Genomic DNA, 15,678 nt, shown 5'->3' with positions numbered 1-15,678 from the left:
AGCCATATTTTTAATTTGATTCCCACCTCTTTGAACAAGCTAAATGGAAAGGAATATAATGTTCATTGTCATGTGCTATTAAAAGCCGCTTCTTTTGTTGTTTGGTTATTTTTGTTTCTGTTTTCCCCTCAAGACAGAGTTGCTCTGTGTAGCCCTGGCTCTCCCAGATCTCACTCTATAGACTAGGCTGGCCTATAACTCAGAGATCTATCTGCCTCTGCTGGGATTAAAGATGTACACTGCTACTACTTGGTTAAAAGCCAAATCTTAATGGTGTAAGAATATTTTTTTCATTCTCCAACATTATGTCTCCATTTAGTAAGTCTTTTACTTCTCCGCCAATATTTTATGGGTTGTGTTTTAAGCAGCATTGCATGACACCCTGTGCAAGTGCAACTTATACCTTAATTTTTCCAGAGTTTGAATATTATATAAATGAGACCTGAAAAACTTGATTTCTACTTTTCATTGCTATTATCTAAAACTAACAACATATGACTTTTAATTAAAAAAAAAAAAAAAAAAAACCTGGGCTAGACGTGGTGGCGCACACTTTTAATCTTAGCACTTGGGAGCCAGAGATAAGTGGATCTCTGTGAGTGAGGCCAACCTGGCCTGCAAAGCTAGTCCAGGACAGCTAGGGCGACACAGAGAAACCCTGCTTTGAAAAATAAGCAAACAAGGGGGCTGGAGAGATTAAGAGGTTAAGAGCATTGGTTGCTCTTCCAAAGGTCTTGAGTTCAATTCCCAGCAGCCACATGGTGGCTTAACAACCATCTATAATGAGATCTAGTGTCCTGTTCTGGTGTAAATGCAGGCAAAACACTGTATAGTTAATAAATAAATAAATCCTTTTTAAAATTAAAGAAAAAAGCAAACAAACAAAACAACAACAACAAACCCTACTTATTAATTCTAGACGCTTTTTATAGATTTGGTGTAGTTTCCTACAGAGATAGATATGTTTTCTGCTGATCCTGCCGTGTTTGCTACCTTAGAAATTAGCACTTCCTGGCACTTTTACATTTCCTAAAACAATATGTAATTCTCAGAATAGTATAATTGAAACGGAATCTGGTTTCGCTGCTATCATTAATTGGCTGAGAGATCTTATAATTCCAGATATACTAAAATGTATGTATGTCTTTCTTCCCTTTGTTGATGTGTACATATGTAACCATCTATGAAAGCACTTACTGCTTTATAGTTTGTTTATTCTTCATTTGCCTTTCTTCTCTAACAGAAGAAATGAACGTTTAGGGAAATAGAAATGTTGCCTCTGGGGTCTTTATGTTGTGGACTCTTTGTAATAGATTGGACTGTGAAATTGCTCAGTAATTGACAGACTGTAAATGTTTCAGAAACAAGAATAGCCAAAAATAGGGGAGGTTATGACACTTATTCTGACAAGGTATAATACAGTATGAAGTGTTCATTCATGAGAAAAAGTCCATCGCTGTTCCATGTTAAGCAGAGCACATAACTAATACGCTGATGTGAAGGAGATACAATCAATCCCTGCTTTTGAATAAGATGCTCTTTGAAGACTGGTGCTTTACAGTCTTCTTGTGTCTTTAACTCCATGATTTATCTACCAATAGATCCACCCCTTTGATCTCAGGTTGAATACATGATGCCCAGTGCCTTTTCCTGTAAAGCATTTTGGCAGTGAGTTTGGAAACAGATTACTGAGAAATGAAACCTTTGCTACATGATAATTTTGCAAGACCCTGCTGTACATATGTCATTATTATTTATATAATGTGTTTTGCCTGTATGTATTTATGTGTGCATCACATGTATGCCTAGTGCCCAAAAGAGGCAAGAAGATGGTATCAGGTCCCCTGTAGTGCAGAAAATTGTGATCCATTGTGTGGATCCTGGGAATTGAACCAGGTCCTCTGGAAGAGCAGTTAATGCTCTTAATTGCCGAGCCATCTCTCCAGCCCCCTAAATACATTGTTTAGGTGTTTGTAACTTAAATATTTATGTCATATTATGAGTTTAAGAAGCAAAATAGTTAATATAGAATAACAGGTACATTCTCTTTCAAAATAAATATTTCAAAAAAAGAGGGACAACAATAAAGCAAGCAAAATAGGAGGACTGTGGTATATCCTGACTTTGCTTTTTTTGCATATTATTTTTCATTGTGACTTAAGTTACAGGTGGAGGAAAGTTCCAGTCTTTTTGTTTGTTTCTGGTTTTTAGCTTTTGAGTGGGCCTTTTACTATCTGTTTTTTACTATCTGTTATGTATAACAAAATCTGGGTAAAAGAAATACACAGGAGATTTTGTATAAGATTCATGAAACCAAAAAAGAAGTTCTTGTTCATTGTCGTAATTTTAGTACTTCACATAAAAGTAATTATGAACAAACAGTGAATTGTGAGGCTAGATTGTTATACCACCTAATTTGGCTAAAGCAAGAAAATAGGATTTGTATATTTTTTTATTTTGATACATGTTATTTAATAGGCATCAAAAGAATCACATACTTTTTTGAAGTGATTAAATCGTATCTATCAGTGCTGTAATTCAAGGTTGAGCTTAACTGTGAAAAAGTTAAAAACATTACTATTAAAAAATTGAGTGTGTTGGTTGGCATATGCCACTAATCTTCATAGCTAAGGGGGCTGAGGGAGAAAGATGAGAAGAGTTCAAGGCTGGTCTGGTCTTGTTTATAAATAACAAACAACCCCAACCTCAGTTGTTCTGAGCAGTGTTGTGCATGCCTGTAATCCCAGCACACTAAGCCAAAGCAGGAGGAGGCGAGTTTGAACAACATACTCAGACCCTCCTTTTTTGTTTGTTTGCTTAAGGCGAAGGAATTATACAGCCTCTCATTCATTTGAAACTTCTGTTTAAAATATACGATTTGAAAAATACTTTTGTATTGGTAAAATAATAAAGTACTAAAAATATTTTCTTTGTATTTGCTGCCACCAAGTGACAGATTCGTGACATTACCAAGTTTGTTACATGTCTAGACTATGTACAAAAAATGCTCTCCACCCCCTTTGGTGGCTTGGTTTTGCTTTAAGTTGAGATTCATTATGTAGCTCAAGCTACACTTGCCACGTAGCTCAGGCTGGCCTGAACGCACAGTGCTTGAGTGGTAGGCTTTATAAGTGTGTATAACCATACCTAGCCACTCTGATACTTTGATTTGATCATATTTTTAACAAAGGTTAAGTAAAGTGTTTTAATACCTTACAAACCATATCTTGCACCAGAGCTACATAAGGTCATTTCTATGTTCCTTGTATTTTACAAAGGCCTATTAAGACAATAGCATCTAGTCACTGTTGACAGGGATTTTTTTTTAAAAAACTGCATGATTTTTCTAGTGTGTATGAAATATGGTTGATGCATACAGTTTAACACAAGTTTAATTCTGACATGTATCATTTAATGATATTGCACATGAAAATTATGCTTTTATAATTTTTAGAACTGATTTTACTTATTTTGAAGATTAACTAGGGGCAACTTATTTTTATTCTAGAAAACCTATATAAGAATATATAATATTCTCAGGGAAAAAAAAGAAACTCAAATGTTTAATAGGAAATGGGTTGCATGCAGTGTGATATATGTTTGTGTAGAACTTTATGTAATCATTCTGAGTGTTATTGAAGGCAAAATGGAGTGTGGGCAAGTCACTCTCTTCAGAAGCACACTCACTTTTCTGAGCATGAAGCAATCCTTAACACCCAGCTTACAGCCCTGCTAAAACTCTTCCTTACTAAACTCCCTCTTTGTTTTGAGGGGAAAGAAGCAAACTAAGAAAATACACAGTTGAAAAATTTTAGAAACATATACAGAGAAAATACCTAGCAGTATTTAATTTTTAAGGGATATTGCAGCAAATTATTAAAATTTATGTATTTGAAATTAATGTTTCATATATAAAGATATAAGAAACATTTTATGCATCCCTGACAGGCTCCTAGCTAAGACAAACCATGAGAAAATATATTTGGACAGGGTTTTTGCTTGTGTGTGTTTTCTTAAGATTTAAGGAGATAATTTGTTACTACCAGTTCTGAAGAAGAAAGCCCCATATTGGGTTTTTTTCAAGAATTCAGTAAGGATTAAGTTTTATATAAAGACAGTCTTTAAAAATATTTTCCTTAAATATGTGTATGTTGGTTATATAAATATGGCATGTATATATCTGTAATCCTCATAGTAGGAAATTGGAGGCAGGAGGATTGAGAATTCGAGGCCAGCCTGGACTACCTAGAAAAACTTTGTTTAAAAAAAAAAAAAAAAAAAAAAAAGTATCCTATACAAATCAGTTTTCTTGATAGAAGGATAAAAACTAAATTCTGATTCAGCAAAAACCAAAGTACATTTTGATTGATGTAACAACTCAGTGTCTTCTTTAAACATACACCTCTTCGTTTTGAAGGCTGGCGTATTCCTGTTTTTGATCACAGGCCTGTGATTAGAACTCAAATGATACAAGTGCTGCTTTTACCAGAGGAGAGCAGTGTGGGGACTCCTGTTACGGTTAGGTGGTCCTGTGTTGTAATCCTGGCAGTCCTTGTAATTGGCTAGTTTATTGCTACTTTGGCCTTCTTATTACTTAACCTTACACATGATTACATGTGAATTAATACTTAATGTCAGCCCCAGTTGGAGATAGCCTTCTATGGATGGAAGACTTCAGTATATAGCAACTTGATAATTCTGATAGATTTTCAGTGGAAAGGGGCATATAAATCTTACTTAATGTTCTCCTTATAGCTCAGAGAAGAAAATATTAAGTAGCTGAAGATACTGAGCAATATTCCAGATTTGTCTTCTTTTGTCCTGTAAAACCAATAAACATTCACATCTCAATACCCAGCCATCTATTACTTTTCTCATTCTCTTACATAGTAAATGTAGTACATACTTTAATCATTATCAGCCATAGCAATCACCAACTTCTATTATGTGAATGTTTCCTCTGGGTTTAGCGAAAGTATCTTAAACTATTTCTCAGACTGCAGAGGAGAAGCATTAGACTGAGGGCACTAGAAAGGCACAGTCGTTTGATAATCCTGCTGCTGTTTGTTGGTCCTCACATTTGAAATGGAAACATTAAAGACTTCATAGTCAGGAAAGGAAGAAACTGTCATTCAATAATTGTTGCTTTAATTTGAAAAGTTGGTGTCTATTTCGGTTAGGGACTAAAGAAACCGGTATGCTGTGAGTTCAAGGCCAGCCTGGTCTACAAAGCGAGTCCAGGACAGCCAAGGCTACACAGAGAGACTCTGTCTCCAAAAAAAAAAAAAAAAAGAAGAAGAAGAAGAAGAAAAAGAAAAGAAAGAAAGAAACCTGTATGAAGATACATTACCCATGGAATGAAATACACTTTTCAATTATAGTAGTGTTAGAGGTCACATCATAAGATATTTTACTTGAGTTTGTTGGGGTTTGCTTCAGATGATTAGTTTAGAGAAAGTAGATGAGCCAGTACCATATTAGACACTATTATGTGAAGAAGCATATTTGAGACAGTAGGCGTTTAGATATTTCTTATAGGTACAAGATGTATGGAATTTTGGATGTGGATTTAGATGGAAACAATATTGAAGTCCATTTCTAGAAAGGTATTCTATCAATCACAAAGCAGTTTAAGTTTTCATTGTTTTTAAAATGTACTCAGATTTTAGCAATTATGGCAGTTACAAGTTTTACCCATTTTGAGGCCTCTGGATTAGCATATTTAGCTGTTTTTAGTATATATGTATATGGAGTATGTGACCATACATATCTAATAAAGGACCAATACAGTTTGGGGGAAAAAATTGTTGCTCGATAGTGACCAGGCAGCAGTGCACTGTCTTTTTGTTAGACGTCTTATACTCTGAAAACAGCAATGCTGCTTGATGTCAAGTAAGCTCAATTCGAAATTGCTTCAAAACAGAAACATACCCTTATCGGAGTTTTATTTAATTTGCCTTTAGTTTTATTTAACTGGATTTGTTTGTTTGTTTGTTTGTTTAAAGAAGAAAACCGTTAAGTTAGAAATGGAAAGTCTGTTTTCTAATAGGAAGTAAACTTTGATGTGTTAAACTAGAGTGATACCACATTCAAGATTCATGTTCCCTTTAACAATTCTGATGTTTGAGATACATAACTGATGAACCTGTACCTGGCCCCCTTTTAAGAAAGTCTAGATTGTCTTCCAGATGACCATTGTTTTAACTGATACACACGCTCTAGGAATGAGCACTCAAAGGGGGTTCCCTCTCCCATTGCTCACTCCTTTCCTTCACACCTCGTCTCTATCCTCACTCCTTACCGCCACCTCCACTTTGTGACAGAGCATCACTGTGTAGCCCTAGCTTTCCTTGAGCTCCTTGCTATCTGCCTGCCTCTGCTCTGGTGTGCTGAGTTTAAAGGCGTGGGCCACACGACCCAGCTAACTAATCTCTTCTGCCTTTAAATGTATATTGAACTGCTCACTTGTTATGTAATTTGGAATGCTTGTTGATAACTAGGTTTTCACTAGAAATTCTATGCCTCATCTACTTTTTGTTATTCGTAAACTACTTTGTAACTCTTGGCTTACAAAGACTTTGGACAAATCATAAAATAAACTTATTCTAATTCTTTATTCAACCCAACATTTGAGAAATGGATGGGCAAAACAGAAAAGCAAATAAACATTCCTATGCAAAACAAAGACAAACAAAAATCTGTCAGATTTTGTGTGGCAAATGATTTTAATTGGAAAAAATGCAACAAATAGATTACTAATCCCCCCCTCTCACACATGTGCGTGCACGCGCGCGCACGCACACACACACACACACACACACACACACACACACACACACACACACACACTTTCTATTAATAAGTTTTGGTGACTTGAATTTCCAACCTGCTTTTGCTTTTCTATTATCCTTGTAAAGTTGTAGTTCTTACCATTTGCCACTGGGTGGTGCATTTGGATTGTTACTGTAAGCCCTTTCTAAATTAATGTAAGGGAACCATTCGAAAAACCATAATAAAATTAAGATGGTGAGATAGTTTGTCATACAGTTAACTGAGTTTAAACAAGCTAAAAAAAATCTTGTGAGATAATACGTAGTTAAAGTGTGTGTGTGTGTGTGTGTGTGTGTGTGTGTGTGTGTGTGTGTGTGTGTGTGTACAATGTCTCATTATGTAACCCAGGCGGTGGTGAGCTCTTGGTAAAACACCTGCTCCAGCCTCCCAGATTTTAGAATTATGGAATGTGTCAACACACCTAATTTAATTTTTTTATGTGAGTGGAATGTTCAAGACCTATGCCTTACTGTATTTTCTCCCATGTTTCAGTTATCACTTTAAAAGTATTTAGATGTTTTGAGGCTGGGAGTGGTGGCACATGCTTTTAATCACAGAATTTGGGAGACAGAAACGAGAAGATGTTTGGGAATTCAAGGCCAGCTTGGTTCACATAGTGAGTTCCAGAACATCTAGGGCTACATAGAGAGACTATGTCTCAATAAAACCCAAAAAAGGAAGTGGGGGTATTTTGATACTGTAGGTGATAGATAGTTTCATCAAATTAGGGATCTTATACATGCTAGGCAAGCTGTGTACTTTTGACTACACAGATGATATTGTAGCCTAAATGACATCCAAGTAAAAAATCACAGTTTCTTAAATTATAATACTTAAGAAAAAAACAGGAAGCTCTGGTTTTAAAAGCTGTCCTTAATGATCATTTTGTCTTTTTTTTCCTGTCCCATAGTTATTCACACCTTTATAATAAAAACTTTTAAAATAGATACTATATTTACATTCTGCTTTTAAAAGTACCAAATGATGTGTTGACATTTCCTATTTAAATGAGTTGAGTGGTTTAGTGTCAAGACTTGGTTTGGGGTTATAACAAGGTTCCAGTTCAGAGAAGAAAGCAAACATTAAGAACAAGCATCTTCAGTTACCCCCATTTGTAGTCTGATCAGATTCTCTGAGTATGTATGTGTGTTCACATATGAATGCTGGTGCTCTTGGAGGTCAGAGGCATCAGATCCGCTGCCACTAGACACAAACAGCTGGGAGCCACCTGTTCTCAGTGCACTTTGCCTCAGAGTCAGTTTTTTAGCTGCTATTTTGTAGCTTTTGAGGAATAAATTTAGAGGCTTTTATAGCCCAGTGAGTTCAGAGCAGTGGTTCTCAACCTTCCTACTGCTGTGACCCCTTAGTACATTTCCTCATGTTGTGGTGACCCTCCAACCATGAAATTATTTTTTTCTACTTCATAACTGTAATTTTGCTACTGTTATGAAATGTAATGTAAAATCTGATATGTGGGATATCTAATATGTGATCCCCCCCCCCCCCCCCCCCCCCGAAAGGGTTGTTTGACCTCACAGGTTGAGAAACACTTGTTTAGACTGCCACAGTAGCAGAGATGAAGAGCTTTGGCTTTGTGGGTTTACTTTGTAGCATTGAGTCTTAATATATGCAGTCTTTAAGTTTTGGTAATGGGATCTTTTGTCACTTAACCTTTTTGGGCCTTACTTTTCTTAGTTATGGGATGATGTTTCAATTCAGAAAAATGAGAGTTGTGACTTTAAGGAGTAATGTTACTCAGAAATAAATATGTGAACTATGAAGGTGAGCATAAATAATCTATAATCTTGCTGTGGCTTAATTGGTCTTTTTAAATTAAATTTAATTGGTTGCTTTTTAAAAACAACAACAACAACAACAACAACAACAAAAAACAAGAACAGGAACAACACACACACCCTCTCCATCACTTGGGAGTCTAGCTCAGTGTTAGAACATTTATCTAACACGTGGAAGGCCTGAGTTCAATTCCCAACTCAAACTTTCTGTACTAATTAACAGTGTCTTACACATGTATACACAATGTAAATGTTCTATTCCATGTGACATTTATTGTGTTATGGCTTTATAAATCCCTTACAAAGGAGCAGGTATGTAGCTCAGTGGAGTCAATGTTTGTAAGGCTCTGGAGTTCATTGTAAGGGCAAAGGGGACTTTAAACATCAGGTGCATGTGCATTATGTGACACATGCTACATTAAGTCATTGTTTTGCTCGGCATTAAGGAGCTTTTCATGTTCTAACTGGGGTTTCCTACTATGCATGCTATATAAGCGTCATATTATTTCGTTATGTCAGCATTTTTGCAAGTAGGAATGCTAGCCAAAAAGTTTGAAAGGTGTATTGATGCTATTGATAGGTATTGGCAAAATTTTCTTCCCCTAGAAAAATTGTTCTAAGTTTTCATCTTTCACTATCTTGTGGTCTCTGGCTTAGAATTTTGCAGTAGCTTACTGGTAGTCATCTCTGCTATAGTAGCAACTCATTTTTAGGTCACCTTTTATTTTATGTCCATAGTGAGTTTTTTGTGTTTTGTTTTGTTTTTTTGTTTTTTTACTTTTACTTTTACTGAATGTCTATGATTTACACGTCATGCACCAAAATTTCTCTCCTCTCCCCAGTAAAATAAAATAAACAGACAACCAAAAAATCTTGTCACAGAAGTTGTAGCCTTTTGTCCACATATGTTTACTTTCAAATGTTTTTTGCTACAAGTCATGGGTCTGGTTGGAGGCCTACACTATCGTTATCGGATCCTCACTGGAACTGTTGTTGGATATCCCGTTGTTGCTGTGTATCAAGGATTTCTTTCTTTCTGGGAAACACCAGCACTGTGTTTTGGAGCTCTCAGTATCGTCCTTTGGTGACTGTGCAGTCACTGCTGTTCCGCAGATCAGACAGAGTGTGCGATTGACACCATCTTGGATGATCTCGGCTTGGGTATTTCTAATACATTGTGCTAAGTGTTTCCTCCCAGTCAGGCCTCTCTCAGGCATGAACATTTTTGTGTAGCTCTGGAACACAATCATCCTCCTCAGAATGCATTGAGGACCTCATCTTTCGGACCTCGCGAACCCGTCCATAGTTAGTTTTTTTTAATGTATAAACTTGATTTTCACCTTGGTTTTAAAGATAGATTCCATCATTCTGCAAATTAAATTATATTTTCTGTAATATGGCACTCACTTAAGACTCTTCATATCATAGCTGCAGTCTAATTTTCTACCTCAGTTTATATAGCCCAACTGTATATTCTGTGGATAAAGGGTATATTATACACATAGGCAGAGCCATATGGAATGGCATGGCATATTTTATTTTGCAACAGGTTGGCATATATGTGAAACTTAAGACAGGGTAGTGATGGAAGCCATTTTGATTGTATGTGTGTGTTACATCTCAGATCAAAGAAACTTGTGGACATTGGTTTTCTCCTCCCATCATGTGGGTTCTAGGGATCAGGCTTAGGTTGTCTGGCTTGGTATCAAGTGTCTTTCCCCACCAAGCCATCTGACTGGCCCTGGGACGAATATCCAGATGAACTGGATAGTGATATTTGACAGGTACAAACAACAAGAAATAGAAAGATCACCTAATTAGATGGCATATGCCTCAAAAAGAGCAGTGCTTTTATAGGCAAGAATATTAGTAACGTTGACCAACTAAAGTGAAGGACTAAAAGAGTGCTAGCTTTGCCCCCGCCTTTCCTCTCGGCCACAAACACAGGTCCTCTGGAGGTAACCTCACCAGGTCCTCTGGAGGTAACCTCGAGTGTGAACAAAGCCACAGTCAACACTACAGAAGACTGCCAGAAAAGCATGAGCTTAGAAAACAGTGAGCTTTCTGTTTTAACAACAGAAGGTAAAATGGCCTTTTTAGGGTAGTACAGATTCAAGAGTTATGTATAAGAACTTCCAATCTTATTTAGAACACTTTCTGTTTGTATTACCTTTCAGAGAGTAGAAACGAAATTTTTTAAATAAGGCTAACTAGCAAATAAGGTTTTTCAGAATATACCTAGTATGCCTAAAGTAAAGGAAATGAAAGGGGAAACTGTTCTAATAAGTATATACTACTCCTATATTTTGAAAAGTAAATTTATTTCTTTATGTCTCAAAAAGTAAGTTGAAAGTGAGCAAAGCGGCTTATCATTCATACTGACTTGAAAGCCAATTTGAATTTGAAGGTCTTTTTTCTCTTTAATGTATTGTTACTCTCAAATTTCCCATTTGATACTGTTTTTGTTTGTTTGTTTGTTTTGTTGTGGTTTTGTCTTGTTTTACTGTTGCTAGTATATAAGCAGGCTGAATTTTGCCCTTTAAAAAAAATACTAAAGAACACCGAAGAGATGGCTTATTGGTTAAGAGACTTGGCAGGCACTCTTACAGAGGATCTGGGTTAAGCTCTTAACACGCATATGACAGCCAACAATGGCCTGTGCCTCCATTTCTAGTGGGATCCTGTATTCTTTTTCTGCTTTCCATGGGCAACAGGTACTCACTGGGTACACAAATATACACACAGGACTCATAGAGACACAGAAATTAAATTCTTAAAAAAGAAAAATTATTTACAATCTATGCTGGTTTTTATAATTTGAACATACCTAGGTAAATGTAGTTATTATGTTACTGTACTTGAAAAGTTGAGGAGAACAATTTGCAATTTAAAAACAAGTTGCTATAGTTACCCAGTGTTTACTTCTTAAAGCAATAATTACACGAGACAACCAAAGAATTTCCGCTAGTACAGAAAGGCCAGTGGCTTATGTGTACACTGGCTATTCCACACTCAAATTGAAACTGTATATATCACTTCCGTTCTAAAGTAACGATCATTTGGAAAATACTAAAGAAAATGATTCATGTCTTTTTGAGCTGTAACAGGGTGGAGACAAACCGAAGATACTATTTTAAAATTCAAGTAGTGACTCAGATAGTTTAGAACATTTTTCTTATTCTTTAGTTCCTTTTATCAAAGAATGCTGTATTTCTACATAACAATTTTTATGGTTAAAAGAAGGAAAGTATTTTTCTGATGTGTTTGTGGTGTGGAGTTTTATTTTAAAATTTATTTTTATGACTTTAATAAGCTTATAAAATGCCATGCTTATAACTGTTAACTACATTAGCTGTAGCTTGTTCCAAACTTCTCCTCCTCCTCTTCCTCCTCTTCCCCCTCCTCCTTCTTCTTCTTCTTCTTTAAAGGGAAAAGAAATCTTTTATCTTTGGCCTTTTTAACCATCCCATACAAACCAAAAAATATGGAACGCTTCACAAATTTGCGTGTCATCCTTGCGCAGGGGCCATGCTAATCTCTGTATCATTCCAATTTTAGTATATGTGCTGCCGAAGCGAGCACATGTTCCAAACTTCTTAAAAACAAAGGAGATATCATTAGAATCTATGACTAGTCCATTCTTAGCTAATTTAGTTGTTAAACTTACCAACAATCATTCTATAATTTTTATTGTTTCCTTGACATTGATATTCATACTTAAAACCGTCTGAGCCAATATAAGGGCAACTGTTACATTTTAACGGCCTTTTTATTTGTAATAGAAATATTGTTTGTTCTTTTAATACTAGGGCTATTTTAAACTGAAAATACTTTATATTTAAAATAGAAACTGGATTAAATAGTAAAGGGCCTTAGCACATGAGCAGGAATTGGAGTACTGTGCTTTAAAAGGGTGAATGGTTTTGTTACTCAGTGCTATGATCACGGTAGGCCACTTGCTTTTTCTTTGCTGCTTTTCCCTCTGTCAGACTTCCTATGGACTCTAGGATATCTCTATTCACCATAATGCCCAGCGTATCACAGCAGTATTACCAAGCATCTGTTGTCTAGAAGGAGAAGGCATTTCATTCTGTCTCTCCCTTTTTAGATAACTCCTCCCCCAAAAAAGGCTTTCCTAGAAGCACTACAGCTGACTTTGCCTGGCATATGACAGAACAAGCTGGCTCCGATTTCATGTCATTTTCCAAATGAGTCACTTACTAGGTAGAATAGAATTACCATGAACACCTTACACTACTCAGGATTTCTCCAAGTCATGTGGAATATTGAAGTAGAACCCAGACAAAACTGAAGGAAGTCTGTAAGAAGGGAGGGTTAACAGTGCTTGGCCTCTGGTAACAAGTTACACATTACAAGTTACATATTAGATAAAAAAGTTAAACACTCTGTCATTGTCTTCCATAGTTAATTTTCCCACCAGTATAAAATATTCACAACACACCAATAATGGAAAATACTTTGAGGATTCTAGAGATATTTTTCTAAAGAGGGGGGCACTCTTAAAACAGACTGACACTCTAAAAATAGATTGTATAAATGCCACTGACATAAGAAAAATGGCAAAAAAATAAGAAAACAATATATTTGAGAATATGAAATAAGAAAAAATATACTCCTTAATTTTGACCAAATACACTGAAAGTTTTATCCTCAAATGTACCCTGGTAATCTCTCCTATGAAAACCAGCCTCCTTTTTGCATCCTTGTGATCACAATTCATCACGTAACCCCTTTTTAACTGTTGAATGGAGTAGCTGGGATTTTTCTGTAGTTCAGCTTTTGTTGTGATAATGATGGATATGCATATCTCTGTTATATGCTGACTTGAACTCCTTTGGGTATATATTGCAGAATGGTATAGATAAATCATATGGCAGTTCTATTTTTAATTACCACCACCAAGCAGTATGTAAGGTTGCCATGCCCTCATACTCCCTAACATATATTGTGTTTGTAGGTTATTGGTTTGGTTTTGGGATAAGGTCTAGCTCTGTACTCCAGGCTGGTTCCCCAAGTGCTGGATTACAAGAGTATACTTCCCCTCCCCTCTGGATCCACTCCATTTCTGTTCTTCATTAGAAAAGAACAGGCTTCTGAGAGATAACAGCCAAGCATAACAAAATGAAATAGAATAAGATGAAGCAAAAACTGCCATATCAGAGTTGGACACGGCAACACAACAGGAAGAGTCTCAAGAGCAGGCACAAGACTCAAGAGAGCTCATGGTCAGGAGTTCCATAAAAATACTAAGAAATAGCTATAATTTATATGCAGAGGACCTGACACAGACCCATGTATGTTTCTGTGCTTGCTGCTTTAGTCTCAGTGAGCTCATATGTGTCTTGCTTAGCTGGTTCAGGGGACATTGTTCTCCTGGTGTCCTCCATCCCCTCTGACTTTTACAATCTTTCCTCCTCCTCTTCTCAGGATTTCCTGAGCTCAGAAGATTTGATGGAAACCTACTATTTAGACTCTCTATGCATGATGTCTGGCTATGGGTCTCTGCATTTTATTTTGGACACTTAAAAATTTCAATTTTACCAGCTTTGCTTATCCTCATAAAATGTGATAACGATATAAAGAACATTTAAGTTACTCATATAGGTATCTTTATGTTTCTATTACATCATGCTGGCCCAAGATTAGCTTATTCATGCAGTACAAGTGGTGTTTTTAAAATTTTTAACCCCCAAATGTAAGAGCTCCAGCTAGTTGCTATGGGTTTCCTTGAGGAGGAAAATTCAGTTAAGTTAAAACAAGGAAAACAAAACAAAACAAAAACCACAAAGTAACAGTGAGGTTTGTGGATAGCTTTATAAAGCATCCATTACCCTAGCCAGTTCTTGGAAGGTATCTTATATGCCAGTTACAGTTCATGGATTTGTATACTTTCTCATGAATGTGTGGTCTGTTTCATATTTAAGCCTCTGGTATATGTTGCCTTTCAGTTTCTTGTGTTCTCGCACTGCTTATGTTTCTTATATATGATTAGCACCCTGTTTATTTTATATAACATCTTACAAGATGAAGTTTTTTTTTACACACACATACACACACAAATATTTTCTAAGTATTTGATGTACTACACTTAGAGAAAATAAGATAATATTTGTTTAATTAATGGTATGGGGTTTTGGTGCTTATTTTTAAAATAACTTGTTTAGAGTGGTTTTGTGTATGTTTTTAGATAATTACACCGTATTAGACTTTGTGTAGAACTGGCCAGGTCTTGCCATCCTTTGTGAATGTTTCTCAGTCCACTGTATTTGTGTAGTACTGATGTGTCAACATTTCACTCTCCAGTCACGGGTGAAAGTGCTGAGATTGGTGATAGGCGCTTTAAGTTAAAATTTAAAGTTTTATAGAATAAATTTTATATAAAGAATGGCTGGGAAGATCTAAGTGTAGAAGTTGGGCTCAGACAAAAAAGTAGGATGTGACTTCCTAAGTCAAAGTAGCTGAATTCACACACTAGATACTTTGGAACAAGTTAAAATTATTCCTATAAGAGGAGGTTCTATTTTGGATAAGAACCTTGAAAATTAGCAATAGGTTATTACTGTAACTTCATTTTTATATGATTTAAATATTAGGGTGCTGTATTTGATTCACCTGTATAGAGATGGATAATATAATTTATGTTATAGTATTTGCATATTTGCCTCAAATATTATATATACATATATATTCTTTATCTGTGTATTTTTAAGTAACTAATACAAGCAGACATGGTGGCATGGGGCCTAGCGTCCCATCTCCTAAGGAGGTTGAAGTAAGTGGATCTGTTCAGGCTTAAACAACCTAGCAAAAGCCCATCTCCCTCCCCACACAAGTAAAATAACTACTGAGCCCATGTGAATATTGTTTCTTCTGTAGATGAATATTTTATAATTTTCAATAACTTTTGCTTATAAATTTTGACATTCTTACCTATATTAAGTGGGGTTTTCTCCCTTTGTGATTTAATAATTGGCTTAAACAAAGAGGACATATATCACCCAGCATATCTTAAAGACTCAAAATACTCAAA

General features: G+C 35.9%; 1 protein-coding gene and 1 non-coding gene across 3 annotated transcripts in view; one reads left to right on the top strand and one right to left on the bottom strand.

The window, feature by feature from the left end:
* Positions 1 to 15,678, top strand: part of Ankrd28 (ankyrin repeat domain 28) — a 181,536-nt gene that overhangs the window by 71,585 nt on the left and 94,273 nt on the right. The window lies entirely within an intron of this gene.
* LOC127187323 (U6 spliceosomal RNA) lies at positions 12,106 to 12,209 on the bottom strand. Its single transcript, XR_007830469.1, has one exon. It is a non-coding gene; the product is annotated as a U6 spliceosomal RNA (small nuclear RNA).

This window comes from Acomys russatus, chromosome 3 (genome assembly GCF_903995435.1).
Source record: "Acomys russatus chromosome 3, mAcoRus1.1, whole genome shotgun sequence".
NCBI classification, from domain to species: domain Eukaryota; kingdom Metazoa; phylum Chordata; class Mammalia; order Rodentia; family Muridae; genus Acomys; species Acomys russatus.
This window is presented reverse-complemented; position numbering and strand designations above follow the sequence as displayed.